Raw genomic sequence first — 16,605 nt, 5'->3', positions numbered from 1 at the left:
ACGTTAATTTTTACTGAGTTACAAGAGAAGAAATCTCTTCTCAAACAATTTAAGAAAGAAAAAAAGAATGATAACAAAAAAAAATTATTTGTCGTAACATAGACAAAATGAAAAACAATGAAGGTCTTGATGTTCAAGATCGCGAGGTATATCTTAATCAGCGTGTCCCATGTCCTTGCTCTCAATGCAAGTTGGCAATTAGACAAAAACGTCGATTGTCTATAGAACACGTATGATGCTTTGGCGAGTTTCAATCTAAGATCATTGATCAGGCGATCTTGGATTTTCAGCAAACGATAAGAAAAGTTAATATCAATCATGCATTGTACTCGCAAACTAATTGAATACCATATACAAAAAGATTGGGTATGATTGGCAAATTTTCTATCCAAGGAGGTGACATCTCGTACCAAGGAGGAGTGCACCCTTTGCGGCCAATTAGAAGAGTTTGTGGGCATGCGATGGATGGAGTGCTTGATCCAATCCACCACTTGGAAGATACTACCTAATCTATACCGTCAATACCAGAGGAGACAGGTAACCTTCCAGACTTACCTATAATCTTAGAGCCTGAGATGGAGGCAATGATCGATGAATTGATTCCCATGGATGTCGAGACTTCTGATCCGCTTAGAGAGGAAGCATCCATACCATTATATGATGGGTTCCGAGTATCTTGCTTGAAGACATTGCTTGCACTCCTAAGTGTGCAAGCAAAATACGAGTGGAGCGATGTGAATGTGACCGAGTTGTTCAGGTACCTTGTACATACCCTACATTGATTTCTTTTTTGGCACTATCATTAAAAACATTTGTGCTTTTTCAAGATGTTTTATGATTTTTTTCAAGTTACTGAAATATCATATATTACCACCTACAAATACCATACCTGAGTCTCGTGATGATTGCACGACATGTTTTATGAAAGTTTGGCATGGACTACAACAGCATCCATGCATTTACAACGATTGCATACCGTTTCAAGGAGAATACGAGACTATGGAGACATGTCCAAAGTGTGGTGCTCACAGGTATCTCTAGGACTTACAAGGGCAAACCATCCCTCAAAAAGTTCTTAGACACTTTCTGCTTATCCCCCGCATAAACTACATGTTTTGTACGTCCGACATGGCGAGCTTGACAACATGGCATGCGCAAAATAGGTCCACAGATGGAGTTCAACGAATATCAATGGATTCACGTGCATAGAGCCACATTGACTCTACCTTCCCAGGCTTTGCCCAAGAGCCAAGGAATCTTCGGCTCAGTCTTGCAATGGATGGCATGAACCCATTCGGTCTACGCTCAACTTCTTACAGTGCATGTGGCCTATAGTCATTGTCAACTACAATATCCCTCCATGGCTTTCTACAAAGAAAGGACATCTCATCCTTAGCTTACTCGTCCCTGACTGCTACAAAGTCAAAAATATGGATGTGTATCTTCGTCCATTAGTCGATGAGCTTAAGATTTTGTGGAAGGAGGGGGTCACTGTGCAAGATATGAGCAAGCGTGATGGTTGACGGTCTGCCAATATTCGACCCATTCTCATGTGGACGATGCATGATTTTCTAGAATTCGGAGAGTGCTTAGGTAAATAGGCTTCTGTTCTCGTTGGTAATATCTATCATAGCTTGTTCAAGTTTGTATTCACTAGATAGAGGTGTTGGAACAGGTCTGGTTACCTCAGGTTATCATGCATGTCCATTATGCGGGCCACAGTTAGACTTCCGAAGGTCACGAACGATGAAGAAGATGGTATATCAAGGACACCCTGCTTTCTTGCCAGAGGATCATGAACTCAGGGAAGGTTTATTAGACGACCTCCAACACGTATGAATGCCCAAAGCTGGTACGAGCTGAAAATGGTCCACATGGAGTCACATCCAAACGGAATGCGACGGTTCTCAGTTTTCTACGAGTTGCCATATTGGACCCACTTACAGATCAACCACTTATTGGATCCCATGCATATTTTCAAGAACATGGGTAGCTTGCTATGGGACCACATCATAGGAAAGAGAGACACTATAGGGGCACGAATGGATTTGAAGGAGGTAGGCAAGATGGATGCACTTTGGCCGCACTCGAGTGTTGATGGTTGCATGTAGCTACCTCACGCTCCTTGGGTTTTGTCCACTAAAGAAGAGCGCATTGTGAAGCAAATAGTCAAGTCTATCCGCACTCTGATGAGTATGATGCGTTCTCTCAGGTTTGCGTTTTCTAAAGACGACCAATTATCAAGGCTAAAATCCCATGATTGGCATAAGATATGTCAGGTTTGTACTACGAATGGATTGTAAGTGGCCTACGCATTTTGCTATTTGGAGTGTAGTCATTGTTCATAATGCTTTCTCATTTGTGGTAGTTTGTACTACCGATCGTGATCGCAGGATGCCTTACTCCAAAAATACGCGGGCCCATTTACAAGCTGTCGACTTTAATGCAATGGATCTCACAGAAGGAGATTAAGACATCCTCTATTGAGTCCGCGAGGCGGGGAGCAATGGAGACGGTCTGTCTCTTTGAGAAATACCTACCTACTAGCATGCTCACAATACAAATCCACCTTCTTGTGCATCTTGTAGATGAAGTGGAGATTACTAGACTTGTCCATACGCGATGGATGTTCTTCTTGGAGCGCTTCATGAAAACCATGAAAGGCTTTGTGCGACAACGAGCTCGACCAGAAGGTAGCATGGGTGAAGGTTGGTTGGTGTCTGAGGCACTAGTGCATATTTCACAATGGCTACCAACGGTGGATCCAGACAACAATATACTATGGTCGTTGAAGGACAATGATAGACTGACCGGAGATGTGGTGGTTGGAAATGGGGTAGAAAAAAGAATGGATGCTGCAATGGAGGAGAAAGTGAATCGCTTTTGTATGTTACACCATGTCTCTATGGAGACGTGGCTCGCCAGGTACCAGCAAGCTAGGCAAGATCGAGAGGAAGCGCAATCTGAATTTCGACATAGTATGTGCCATCGACCGATTCGATATCCTGAGGGCATGGAGGAGAAGCCGTGGTTTATGTCAACGCAATGGTTGCATGGAGCTTTGACCACAATGTCTCGCGAAGGGGCGGAGGTCTCAACTGAGGAGTGGGAATTCTCGAGGGAATGTAGTCCAAAGGTGATGATGTGTTTAGAATTTGTCGTATCTATATTTTATATACGACAACTAATTGAGTGTTTCAATGTATAGAACAAAATATATAGTACAGTGTGGTCACGGGGACGGCATTTGCGCATGGAGCGTATTGACAATTGCACTCCACAACAACAGACTATGGTATCATGGCAAGGTTTGAGCAAGAGAGCCAACGACAAGCAACAGATCCAAACACGGTTGTAGATGTGATGGAGTATTTTGGGAACTTGCAAAATATTGTTACAGTGGATTACCATAGCTTCTCCATGATACTATTCGATGTGCAATGGTTCAAAGTGATACTTGAAGGAGCTGGAGTAACAATTCGACGAGGTCCATCTAGATTTCTCGAAATAGATTACGAAAAAAAATGGATAGATTTGCGCGACACCTTTGTGTTGCCGGACCATTATGAACAGGTGCATGAACTCATTTGTTTGTTAATTGTATTACAACATGGTACATGTCACAATAGTTAAATCTCTCTTGTACGTGTTTGTGAACAGGTAATCTTCTATCCAAACCCCCGACAACCTCAATGGTGGTATGTTATACCTTCAGCTCCCCGAAGTGCGAGAGTATATGATCAAAGCGATGTTCCGAGTATAGATAAGGACAGTATGCAAATAGAGGGGTTGATATTGCAAGGGTTGGAGGCCACTGAAATCTTGGAGCATGTAGAGGAGCCAGCATCGGGTAACAATGATGGAAATACAAGAGTCCAAGAATTCTTTTGAGAATGAGGTGGACTCATCCTTTTGTGGTGACATGTCTATCGAACTTCCAGTTTATGCCGAGTTGTGTCAGGAGATTGACATGGGACCATATGATTCTTCATACTTGGAGCATCCACTTACTCAATTCGTTGACTAATCGCTTATAAGGTTATATAAGATATGCATTTTAAGTAAGATCATTCTTCTAAGATTTATATTATCGTGCTTTGTATGATTTAAATTGATTATGCTAACATCATTTTTTGTCTGTGCAAGTGATCTTTGTGGATACTTAGATCATCAGGATGAGTCGAGGGATGAGCGATAAGGAGTTACAGAATATCTTCACGCGCATGTCTCCAGATTAAATGGCGAGATTCAAAGACATGGCGGACCAGGAGCTATCTCAGATATCGTCAGGCCACTCTATTAGATCTACTTCGGTGCAATCAGATGCTTTAGCTTCGAGCAAATGAGATCGACGCTCTAGACTTGGGCTAGAGGGAGGGAGTGCTTCAGGGTCAGGGGGATGCTGCAGAGATACGAATGCAGTGAGCCCGCGGTCGGCTTGGGATACATGTACTACTCCTCGCTCTCATGGCGGTTCCAAAGAGCGTGGCCCAGGTGGTTGCTGTGGAGGCACAGACACGGTCTCGCCGTCTCGTCATCCTACTGGAGTTGTGTCACCTCCAAGATTTGTCACACCTGTGGAGACATCTACTCTAGTTACTCTGGCTTTTGCTCAGCCGTTCGCAGGTGGCACCCCTATGGGTGTTACACCAATAGATACTACCATGGTCGGTACACTAGATGTATAGGGGTCTCCTGGATATGCTCAAGAGCGTGGTCGCAGGTGGGAGAGGACACATCTTAGGCATACCCTAGAGGGGCCTAGAGGGGTATGCCTATCTTGTCGATGATAGGTCAGGAGCCATCATCATGAATGATGAGGGGAGAAGGGTGATGGCTCGCATGAGAGAGTTGTGCCAATAAGTTTTTTGGCACAACATCTTAGATCATTGGAAAAACATAACAAAGGGGAGTAAGGACTACATAGTAGCATTCTTGCATGAGGAGTTTCCGGTTCCAACCATAGTAGATAGGTTTTCTACAGGCTGGATAATGGAGTGCATGCATGCATATATGTCAGATAGACGATCGGACGCACGCAAGGCACTTAAGAGTGGGGCTGTAAAGCCCGAGTGGCTAGATGCGGACGACTGGCGCCGACTGAGGGAGGAGGCTATATATTCTCCAAGACGTTGGAGTCAGCAGCGTGAGGCGGCGAGGGCACAACTAGAGGCCGGAGTGGTCCATCATCTTAGGAGTGGCGGCGATAGGACATATCTAGAGAACTTTGTAAATTTTTCTTTTGTTTTGCTTGCTTATTTTTTTGCAATATCCTTTGTACTGACAATCATGTTTCTAATAGTTAGTATTTTGTTTCCTTTGCAGCACTCCATTACAAATCGCGATCCGACCGGCCTTGAGACTCGATATGCAGAGAGGCACGGTCTCACTGCATTGATCGACCGATTGTATAGACGCAGCGGCCCTGTAAGTCACTCATCTTTCTTGTCCGTAGTTACCATGTTTAATTAGAATGCATTATTGTATGGTAGACTGATGTGTAGTTGTTTCTTTTTTTGCAGAGTCCGTTCGATGCTCCTTTGCGACGGGACGAGCTTTCGAATGGCGAGGATGTATAGCTCGCCCTTTGATCCCTGGAGCTCACACACCCTTCTTTTTTGGTCACTTGATCTGTGTAGAAATTTTCTATGTAGTAGTGATATCTTGCCATGATTGTACCAATCACTTTCATTATGCGATCATGTATTTATTTCATGTATCAGTGTTATGATTTGAGTACACTTTGTCTTTATTTACACAAGCATTGTACAGAGTGCAAAAACTATTTTGTATGGCCCAAATAAAGCACATAGTGCTATATGTGGTAGCGCAGCTTGCTGCCATACCATAAAATTTTTTTTTTCATGTTACCGTCACTATTAACGTCGCAAATTTACATGCACGCGTCGTTACTGGCATTGTTATTACCATCGCAAAGTGTCATTATCAGCGTCGCAAATTTACCTGCATGCGTCGTTACTGGCGTTGTTATTAGCATCGCAAAGTATCATTATCAGCGTCGTTATTTGCATCGGTATCAACTGATACCGATGGAAATAGCGATGCTAATAATGATGCTAATACCGATTGTTCTATAGTGTTGCCAATAACAACGCTTTTTGCGATGACAGGGGCAAATATCTTTATTTACATTTTCGTCGCTTTTAACGTCGGTATAAGACCTATATCTTATATAGTGACCCCTCGAACCATTACTGTCTAGCTCAATTCCACCTCAACCAGTAGCAGGTCTTAGACCTTCCTATGAGTGACGTTCATTTTTATCGATCTCCAAGGACCTTGCCAACAATACGGGAGATGACTTGGTGACTTGCATCAAGCTCTTGGATAACACCTTTACCACATTTACTAGGAGCTACGAAAGACTTGACCTCGGCTTGCTTGACAAACCCCTTACCACTGAGGTTCATTCCTTATCTTGCTCTTGGGAAGAACATGAGTTTATGACCGTAACAGTCCCCAAAGTCTCAAAGGAGTTGATCAATAATGGTGAATTCTCAAAAGAGCACACATTCATCAGACGACTAATAACATCATGCTACAAGCCCCAAAGACCTGTGTCAACTGTTGAGCTTGAGAAACTCACTCACTTCACTGCCTCTGACTCCTCGTTCCTACAAAAATGGTGTAACCTATCTCTCCAATGGGAGAAATGGGTTTGCCAAATAATGACTAATTCTGAGTAGCGATGTGCCATCAAAACAATCGAGTATAACCTGACTTACGTAGCACCAACCTCTTTCAGGGTCTTGGCCATCACTCCACACAAACACCTAGATGACCAGGTCTTGGCCCATCCGTACATTGATCTCATCCATACGAAAGAGGAGCTACATGTGGCTAGCCACATCAACTCGGGTGATTTTCTAACCTATGTCCTAACTTACATTACCCAAGTATGCATTAGTCCTCGTAATCTCCATCATCATGCCCACTTGGAATACAACCCTGATTTCTACAATTGGCTTTTGCCAAAGTAGATAGCACCATACTATGCTCAAATGTCTAATCCTCGGAAGAATTCTTCTCATTCCCAAAGGGGGAGGGGGTTAGGTGAAGTAAGGTGAAATCAAGGAAAAGTGTCATAAAATCTTAGAAATGAATAGAACTGCTTGAAGGGAACTTCTTTTTTTACGCTTAAAGCATGTTCTTCTTTCCATAAAAGCATGATCAATCCATGTTTATCCTCCAGCAAGAAAATATCCTAAGAATACTAATGGTGAACCATGATATATGATAAGAACCTAAAATGACAGGGCAAGATAAAGGTAGCAAGCTTTCGTTCACAAAGGAAGAGCAAGCTAAATATGGCTTGATGGTAGAAACGAGGGGCTACAGTCAGTTCACATTCAAGCATGCCATAAACCTAGAAGACACCATCATGGAAGAGCCGCCCATAAAACAACTCATGAACCAGTGCAGCCTACAGAAGTACATAGAGAAGGTCGGGCAGGCAGTCAACTATGAAAAGTGCACAAAATTTTTTAGGAGCTTCAATGCCGAAAGAAACTGTGGCATGGTGACAATCAAGAAAGGGGAAGAAGCCCACCAAGTGGAGGTGGAATTGAGCCTTGTGGTGGTGGAGAAGGTGCTGCCAGGAGGCATATTACACGGTGGATTCCGTGCCACTCTGGATTCCGTGAGGTTTTACGATGGATTCTGTAAACTTTGATTACCGGGGCTCATACACAAAGTGGATTCTTTGTGCGAGAAGTTGATGGGGACGCCTATCCTTTTCGGGCGTTTCGTTAATTTAGTGTGTACGTGGGTGATTCCATAGCGGGTGATTCCGCAAAATACATATTAAATTAATAAACGTTTATGAGTTTAGAGCCAATTGATTTATTTATGTAGCTGAAGACTGCTAGGTATTCACTTTTATCGATTTAATTGTATTATTTTACTAACGATTGTGAATGCTTCAGTTGATGTGTAGAGATAGCAGTAGTGGCAGTGGAAAGCATTGGAGGATAGCGTGTATTCGAGTTATCATCTATATTTTGATGGGCGCATACCTTAGGCATGGCACCTATATTTTGGTGCGCCTATTTATTAAGGCGTTGGATATTTATTTATTATTTTTGTATGCACATGGATGCATGATTATGATATTTGTATTTTGACATTGTATTGGGTATGCCTGACTTTTTGGGCGCCCGCCCATTAGCTTTATTTCTATTTGGCACTGAAGCAAACTCAAAAGCCAAAAGCATGCTATTTTGTAATTTGGGCTATTATTTAAGCTTGAAGATGATTGATACATAAAATACATACTTTGTGGAGCGCTTACACAAGGCATGGGGGGAGATTGTACCCAATTGGTCTCTTGTTCATGTCGTGCATGCTTTCTACATTGAGTTTTGTGCAAAAAGTAGAGTTCTTTTGTTCTTGGGGACCTTCTGACACTCACTACGCGTGCTTATGGCATCCGATCTATGCAGCAGTGGTATCAAAGCAAAGCTGAGATCGAGAGCTTCCAATCGCTACCCATCTTGCGCAAAGGCGAAGCTCCTGGAACGATCGAGCTCTACAGTGAGTTTCATCGCGAACGGTCAATACGGGTGGATTCCTGGCGGTCAAGAACCTCTGTCTACAGCCTCTGATCGCGAAGGACCAGCCTGAGGAAGCAAAGGACCACTCCTACATCTCTCTCTCCAAGTCGTTTGAAACTGAGACAGTAAGCTTTATCTCCATATCCACAAGTTCAACAAGCTTTAAAATAAAGCTTAGAAAGTTAACAGTAAGCTTTATAAAAGCTTACTTAATAGAAATCCAACGACCAGTAACACGGCATGTCCTGAACGGATTCGCGGCGGAAAAAAATGGGCCCCCCCTCAAAAATCGACGACGACAGGCAGATCAATCATATTAAGCTTAGTTACATAAGCTACAAGTCAAAAATCTTCCTAGTCTTCCAAGTTCTACAAGTTGTTTTACTCTGCAAGTCCTGCAAGTCCACAGAGATCAAATCTGACTTATCTCAATTACTCCCATAAAGGCTGTTCCTGCGCAGAAGCACAGAACTACAAAATTGTTCCCTGGAAGACTCTGTTCACATACGCAGACTTGCTGAACCAGTTTCAGCACATGCAGAAGGTTATACGCAGTTTCTATGAAGACAACAAATCCCGCAACCGCAAAAGACAAAGACCGTAAAAGCCAAACAAAAATCTATAAGCCTTGTATACCCGACTTTGAGCTACGCTCATCCCGCTAATTGGATTTTGAGAGTGTGAGGTCTTTTGGATTTTTACAGGATGAGGGAATAAAATATGGGCGATTTAATGGCTGAAGGTGATCTTTCCGAACCTACGATGGAACAAAAGTTGGATTTAATTATGATGCAGCTTGATGAAGAACGAAGAGCCCGACAAGCTTTGCAAGTTCAACTGGCCAATTTGCAACGATCTACCACTGACAAAGATGGACTACAACCTGAAGATCTTATCCGACGTACCATCGATGCAATGCTCGAAGCTCAATCCATCCGCAAAGAAACAAAGATAAGTAAAAGAAATTTCAAATTCCATACTTTCAATGGAATTCGAGATGGAAAAACTGTCCTTGCATTTATCAGTCAGTTTGATGATTACTTTCATGAAGAGACATACACTGAAAAAGACAAAATTAAATGTGTCACTAATCATTTAGTCGATCGAGCATCTCTTTGGTGGACCGTGGTTCGCAAGAGCATTGATTGTCCCACTACCTGGGAGAGTTTCAAAAAGAAGTTTCTGTAGAATTTCCTTTCTCCTCAATTCCATGAAAAAGCCATAAAGCAATGGGATCTTCTACAGCAAAGAGATCATGAGCCTATTTCCCAATACACTGAACGTTTTTGGAATGCCCTACTGCAACTACGCATGCTAGAAGATGTACTTGAAGTGACTCACAAACGCAAGTTTATGTCTGGCTTACTTGGACATTACTATGTTGAAGTCAATATGTTCAAGCCTGCAACCCTTGAAGATGCAATTTCTTTGGCTCACGACACTGAAGACAAGATTCGAGGAAGAGACAAGCGTCCACAACAATTTCAAGCAAATGGTAACTATGGTTCCAAGCAATTTAATTCAAATTTTAGAAGATTCAATCAAAGTCATTTCTTCCATCGTCATTCCATAAGTCTTGGACAAAACCACCTACTTTTCCATCAAATACCAATCAAAACCCTAAGCCATCCTCACAACCAAATCCTAATATTCCTAGACTTCCTGCCATTGCCAACAATGTATCGAAAGCCAAACCTATAGTTTGTTACAAATGCCATCAATCTGGACATCTAGCAGCCAATTGCCAATCCAAGAAGCCACATGTCCATATCAATTATCTTGGAGCAATGGAAGATTAAGAATGTGAGAAAATGCCTGACTTTACGGAAGATGAAGATGACATCGCTACTCCTTCAGATACTTTGCAGGTATGCCAACTCCACATTCTTTATTGACAATGAAATGTTTAGTGCATGGTAAAGAAAAGATTATTTTGCATGATGATGGTAGCACACATGATTTTATTTCTGCAAAGTTAGTAAAAGAATTGAAATTACAAACTGTTTCTACACATTATCGCATTAAAGCAGCATTCTTAGGCACAAGATATAATGGAACACAAGAGGTGCATAACTTAGAAATTAAAATTGGTGAATACACTGAACATAGAAATTTTCTAGTTGTACCTTTGCAGTCTAGTGATATTATCCTAGGTATTCCTTGGCGTCATCAGTATAATCCTAACATAGATTATTCTACGCATTTAATTAAAATACATTTCCAAGGAAAACAAATTACATTGAATGGTATGCATGCATCTAATAATTTTCCACTACTTACTCATACTCAAGCTAAACGTGCATTGCGTAAAAGTAGCAAATCTTATTTAATTTGGGTAAATGAACTTCAAGCTAAAGAAAAACATATGCATCCTAGGTATATAGAATTTTTTGCTCAATTTAAAGATTTTTTTGCTAATGATTTACCACCTGGACTACCACCTTCACATCCTGAAGATCACAAAATAGATTTAATTCCTGGTACACAACCACCATGTAAAGCACCATATAGGCATAATCAAATTGAACGGAAAGAAATTCAAAATCAAGTAGAAGAATTGCTAAACAGAGGATTAATTAGACCTAGTAGTTCTCCATTTGGTGCACCTGTTTTATTGATAAATAAGAAGAATAATACTTATCACATGTGCATTGATTATCGTGCCCTGAATAAGATTACTGTTAAGAATAGATATCTGATTCCTAGGGTAGATGATCTTATGGATAAACTACAAGGTTATGCTATATTCAGTAAGATAGATCTTAAATCTGATTATCATCAAGTGAGATTAGATAAATCTGATATATTCAATATTGTATTTTGAACACAATTTGGACATTATGAATTTGTAGTGATGCCTTTTGGATTGACTAATGCACTTGCTACATTTAGTCGAATGATGAATCGCATATTCTTGAAATATCAGCATTGTGTTATAGTATTTTTTTATGATATATTGGTATTCAGTAAAAATGAGAAAGAACATTATGAGCATCTGTCTTTAATTTTCAAGTTGTTGAAACATAATCAATTGTATGCTAATCCGGAAAAGAGTGAATTCTTTCAAACAGAAATTGAGTATTTAGGTCATATTGTTTCATCAGAAGGTATTAAGGTTGACCCTAAAAAGATAGAAGCAATATTGAACTGGCCCATACCCAAAAATGTGCATGAGTTACATTCTTTTCTAGGTCTTGCTAGTTTTTATAGAAAGTTTGTGGAAATTTTTCATTACTTGCTTTGCCTTTGACTAAATTTTTAAAGAAGGGTATTGTTTATAACTAGACTGATCATCAACAAAAATATTTTGATTTATTGAAGCATGCATTAACCCATGCTCCTATGTTACAACTACCTGATTTCAATATACCATTCTTTTTAGTCATTACTGATGCTAGCGGATCTGGAATAGGAGCCGCACTTATGCAAGATAATCATCCCATAGCCTATTCTAGCTGTACATTGAAACCATCCGAGCTTGAACGTTCTACATATGATAAGGAATTTTTGTTCATGTCGTGCATGCTTTTTACATTGAGTTTTGTGCAAAAAGTAGAGTTCTTTTGTTCTTGGGGACCTTCTGACGCTCACTACGCACGCTTATGGCATCCGATCTGTGCACTAGAAGGCCCTAGGTTTGACTAGCAAATCAGAGCGACACCCAAAGAGGGATGTGTATAGCATGCTAGGGATGAACAAGGCTACCGTATGCACCATGGATGGGATAAGCTTAGCGGATATCCCAAATCCTGAGATCAAGCTGTAGGCAAAGATGGTCCACGCTCTCTTTTCCAGTCAAAGGTACAATGCCCTTATGAAAAGAATCGGGGTGCCGCTGTTGGAGAGCATCGCAGCAAGATCCCCAGATGAAATAGATTGGAATGGCTTTATGCAAAAAACTATTGAAAGCTCAGTGAAAGCTTTGACTACCGGTAGAGTAGTGGTAGGAGGAGAATCCTCGGCTCCACAACAAGATCAGCTCAAAAGAAATCCTCCTCCAAGGCATCCACCGTCAGGTTCAATGGAATCCTAGTGGCCATCATCCAAGAGGCCTTGAAGGACACACAAGAAGGTGGAGAGGGAGTAGTGGAAACCCCTGACCGATTGCCTCACCATGAACAAGTCAGTCAAGCAAGGACTGTAAGTGGTAAGGAAGAGCAAGATACGTGGTCCGGCCAAGGAGAGTTGAAGGCACAGACAAAGGAAACTCCATCAAAGCTACAGAAGGAGAAAAAAGAAACAATGACAAGGAAGGAATGGGCTGAGTTGAGGAAGGCCCAAAGAGAGTCCAAGAGGGTCAAAGATGAGAGAAAGAGAAGAGCTAAGAAAGAGACAAAAGAGCTAAGGAGAAAGAAAGATGAAGACATGGGCACACGTTTGTAGAGGAGACCCATGGCTCCAAAGGAATGGCCACCTTGAGCCCACGGCATGAAGGTGAACTAAGTGGCAGCGCTAAAGTAGCACCAGTTGTCGCAGGGAAGGACAAGGCCCTATTGCATCCTCTCACTTTGACTTTCACACCTCAGATCGCCACCACCACCTCCACCACATAAGAGCCAGCGTCTGCCATGGAAACCACTCATCTCATGTCCATGATACAGTTCTTGGTCACAAAAGTACAAGAAATGGTGCCAAGGGAAGGAGCCAAAAGGTTAACTGCGGTGGATGCCGAGTCCATGCAAGACCCAAAGTGGCAAAAGTTGGAAACATCCACCACAGCACCGCCAACAATGCCCCTGCCTGTGGACTATGACGCCTATGTGGCTGAACTCCTAGCCCAACTAGAGAGGGCTAAGGAAGAGAATAAGGCCCCTGCTCTTGAACTAGAGGCTGAAAGAGAAGTTGCCACAGCCCTATGGCTAGAGATGAAAGGCAAGCCACTGAGTAGCATCAGAAAGAAATGTGAAACCTGAAAGAGCAACTCAGTGCCAAAGAAAAGGAGGTTCAAGAGAATGAAGATTGCCTAAGGCAAAGACTAGAGGATGAAGCCCAAGACCTGGTGGCAGAGCAGTGGGACCACAAGTCGCCCATCCAACAATACAGTGAGCTCTAGCAAGGAATGGCATGGGTGGAAGCTATGCATACAGAACTATGGAAGAGCCTGTAAAAAGGAGACGATGCATCAGGAGAATGACACCAAGAATAGGAGGATGCCTTGGTATTCCAGCTGTGGTTGGCAATGGAAGAGCAATGAAGGCTAGAGAGAGAAATAGGAATCATTTCAGAAATGAAGGAAAAGGCCATCGACAAAGCCACAAGAAGCCTACAAGGTGACTTGGAGAATGCCTAGGAGGAGGTGGAGGCACTAATGGCCATGGCCATGACTGAAAGAAAGCTGCACCGAGCGGAGCTAGAAAGCTATGTGCAAACTATTGAAGATCTATCAAAAAGGATCATAGAAGTCTACCAGTAATGCTCTGTGGCTGAGCAAGGAAGGAGGATAGTAGAAGAGTAGCTGAACCGCCAAGATAAAGAAAAGACCCAGATGATGGAAGTGTGGAATGAGCAACAATAGGTGGTAATGATGCTGTCTGGTGCAACTTTGGAAGAATAGGAGGACAGACAGAGCGCCTAGAGATATCATAGTGTGAGAGGGTGCTCGCAGAATCAAGATCTAAGGCCATTGAAGCATGCTCCAACACGTAGAGGCAAGACTTTTTGAGCATTGTGCTTCATATCACACAAGTTGAAGGTGAGGATTCGATGGAGAGAATGAAGAGGAAGTTGGAATTAACAACCATAGCTTTAAGGTATGGCTTGTAAGAGCGCACACTCCCAACCAGCATGGGCATAACCAAGGAGCAACAATGTAGCTACTTGCGACAAGCCGGTCTCTCCACCGATGAGCTCAAGGAACTTGGATTCGAGGAACAAGGGCAGCCCCATCCACCCCCAATCCAACTCACCATGGAATAAGACACCGAGGAAGGGCTAGACTTTGAGCAGGCATTCGAAGAAGAATCGCAAATCATAGAGCCCAGTCCGCCCTTACCTAATCTACCCCCAGAAGAGCCAGAGGGTTCCCAAGTTCTCGAGCGCATTATTGCTGCAAGAAGAAGAAGACGGGAACTTCTGGAGCAAGCCCAGCAAAGGGCGCAAGTATGGCCACAGCAGCTTCCTAACAAGCCCATCCCACCACGCAAGGATCACCACCCCATCAACTCGCCGTAGGAGCTGACTATCTGGCAACAACAAGAGCTCCAATCCCAATCCTTTGAGTTCTCCTTCCTCTACCCATGAGCCTTGGACCAAGTCTTACCCCTGGAGGTAGTGGAAGGGATCATTTGTTTGGGCAATACTCTAGCGAACCAATGGGTCGAGGAGTGAAGCATTATAATCACACAATGGAGGCGGGAGCCCATGGACTACTGGCAAGACAAGGTTTATCAGGTTCCCAAAATTGTCCAAGGCTACGAGGCGTAGCCAAAGTGGCATAGGAGGATTTGGGACACTAATTTTGATGCATGGATGGCCTTCTGTGGCACGCTACAAGAAGAACGAAATGATCCCCTCTACATGCCCTAGCCTCACAAACACGGAGTGGATTACGATAGGGGGTGCATGGCAAGTATGACTTTCCGAAGATCTACAATGTCAATGCAGCAATTCTCGAGGAATGCATGACCTTTAGAGGAGGGGACTTGTGCCCTTCCATTAACCACTTCCTCGAGGATTTCTCTTTCTGCCCAGACCCAGCCTTCATAACCACTTGTAATTACCTTAGGATCATTAGGTTTTTGCTTAAACAAAAACCACCAACCAAGGAAACCCACCTTCCTCCACTCTTTTTTGACATTAACCTAGAAATAGATAACTGCTCTATGGCTAGGCTCATGATGAGGGCAACCCTGCTTCCCTCGTTTTGTATGCGGATCCTTGAAGACATGAATGATATCCACTTTACGAGGTGCAACCATCCTTTCTTGTCAACCACACCTCTCAATGCGAAGGCTAACATCAAGGAATACCTGCAGAGCCGCACCTTTTTGACTAAATCCCTAAGGCCACCTCGCGACTCTCGTTCGCCGGAGGAAGATCAGGGTAGAGCTTGAGAGCACCCCTTGCATCCAAATCTACATTTTTTTTAAAAAGCACCTTGCACGCCACAATCAATACACCTAAGGTTTCCATACCTAGCCCCATTCCCCATGACACATGCTTAGGGCACAGTAAGGGCAAGACACACCTATGGAGGTAACACTCGCCTATGGTTAGACTTGTCACCCTAAGCTCCATGCACTGCACCTTCCGTATGCACCAACTGGGTCCTCAAGTGTGGGATACCACCGAGGGCTTACCCAAAGTAGACCCATCTCCCAGTTCCACAAGCATCGGCACCACGCACTCCACGGTCAAGCTGACACACCCCAGTAGTGCACCTTCTTTTCTCTTTAGGTACAAACAAAGGCCCCAACCACCAACTCAAGAGATCCCATCATCCATGCAATATACTCCTCGTCTTATGCGACATGTCACCACACAGGCACAACAAAGCAAGGGGCAGACACAATAGCCCCAGTCAAAAAGTGAATGAAGAAGCTCATTTAGAACAGAGCCAGAGAAGGCAGCCACGGAAGGGCAACCAACGGATCTGTCCAACTTTATCTTCAATTTCAAAAATGGATCCGAATATTAGCCTCTCTTCACATAGGGATCCGACCAACTTTATCTTCAATTTCAAAGGCATAAATCCCTCCAACACCAGGGCTCATTCCCAACTCAAGGGCTTTCCAGTTCCATCAATCCCTCCAACACACCCTCCAACATGGCTTATATACAAACTCAAAAAGCATACGGCTTCCCTAGCAACACCGTCTAACTCACCACCCAGCAAGTGCCATGGGACTGGCACTCAGCTAGGAGGGGGATAATGTTAACCCTCAAATGAACAAGGTGGAAAATCTCGAAAATCAAACGCAGAAGGAAAGGCCAAGGCAAAAGTGGAATGGAAGGCAAACATAAGAAGTGTAGAAAAATCCTAAATCAAGGAGAAAGGCGCACAAGAAAAAGTGCTTTGTAAAAGAGCGCAAGG

Source organism: Lygodium microphyllum, chromosome 22 (assembly GCF_053477565.2).
Source record: "Lygodium microphyllum isolate KBCC chromosome 22, Lygodium_microphyllum_v1.1.10, whole genome shotgun sequence".
NCBI lineage: Eukaryota > Viridiplantae > Streptophyta > Polypodiopsida > Schizaeales > Lygodiaceae > Lygodium > Lygodium microphyllum.
The sequence above is the reverse complement of the archived record's forward strand: the minus strand, read 5'-3'. Positions refer to the sequence as shown.